This window comes from Myotis myotis, unplaced genomic scaffold (assembly GCF_014108235.1).
Source record: "Myotis myotis isolate mMyoMyo1 unplaced genomic scaffold, mMyoMyo1.p scaffold_m19_p_6, whole genome shotgun sequence".
Taxonomy (NCBI): domain Eukaryota; kingdom Metazoa; phylum Chordata; class Mammalia; order Chiroptera; family Vespertilionidae; genus Myotis; species Myotis myotis.
The window spans coordinates 28,352,362-28,353,607 of NW_023416368.1; the positions used below are offsets into that span (position 1 = coordinate 28,352,362).

The 1,246-nt window shown below is 37.3% G+C and overlaps 1 non-coding gene across 1 annotated transcript; it reads right to left on the minus strand.

Moving 5' to 3' along the window:
• Window positions 1–359: 359 nt before the first annotated feature.
• LOC118659376 lies at window positions 360–466 on the minus strand. Its single transcript, XR_004968512.1, has one exon. It is a non-coding gene; the product is annotated as a U6 spliceosomal RNA (small nuclear RNA).
• Between the last annotated feature and the right edge of the window lie 780 nt (window positions 467–1,246).

Genomic DNA, 1,246 nt, shown 5'->3' on the forward strand with positions numbered 1-1,246 from the left:
AGGATACTCGAACCAGCTGAGCCATCTGGCCAGGCCTCTAATACTCAATTTTAATGAGAGCCCTGCAGCTTGAGTATGTGCGTGTATGAACCGTTTGTTCTTTTAACAACATCTTTAGGAGATACGATAAAATGGTGATTAAGAGCACAGGCTTTCGTGTCTGGAAATCTCATATTCAAGTCCTGGCTCTGCTACTTCATATATGTAATATTTTAAAAGTTACTGAATCTCTCCAAACTTCAGTTTCCTCATCTGAGAAAAGGATATAATGATGTTATCTTTTATTAATGCTTTTATTAGACTTAACATTCATTTAAGGGATATACAGATATACAACTAATTTGATCCATTACTAATATAAAAAAATGGAACACTTCATGAATTTGCATGTCATCCTTGTGCAGGGGCCATGCTAAGCTTTTCTATATCGTTCCAATTTTAGTAAATGTGCTGCCAAAGCGAGCACAATGATGTGATCTTATTCATGAAGTGGTAAGGGGTTAAGTGAAACAATGCTTATGAGATGTTCAGTCTAGTGTCTTGGAACATTATGGTGTTTCATAAATGCTATTATGAGTGGTTATACTATAGAAAGATGAATTTATCTACATAGTCCTGTTAACTTCAAAAAACAAATGTTAAGTCTAAATGACTCTTTTTATATATATATATTTTATTGATTTTTTTACAGAGAGGAAGGGAGAGAGATAGAGAGCTAGAAACATCGATGAGAGAGAAACATCGACAAGCTAGCTGCCTCCTACACATCTCCTACTGGGGATGTGCCCGCAACCCAGGCACATGCCCTTGACCGAATCGAACCCGGGACCCTTCAGTCCGCAGGCCAACGCTCTATCCACTGAGCCAAACCGGTTTCGGCCCAAAATGACTCTTAAAAGGAAACCTTGTAACCTATTGGTAAGAATGTAAATTGGTGCAGCCATTATGAAAAAAAGTATGGATATTCCTCAGAAAATTAAAAATAGAAAAATTATATGCCCCAACAATTCCACTTCTGTGTATATGATTGAAAAAAATTAAATCACTGTCATGAAGAGATATTTGCACCCTCATGTTCATTGCAGCATTATTCACAATAGCCGAGATGTCAAGAAACCTAAGTGTCCGTGGACACATGAATGAAATATATATATATATCACTCAGCCACAAAAAGAAGGAAATCCTGCCCTTTGTGCACCATCTGGTCCTGGCCTTTTCTCTGTTAGGAAGTCCATAAGAAACTCT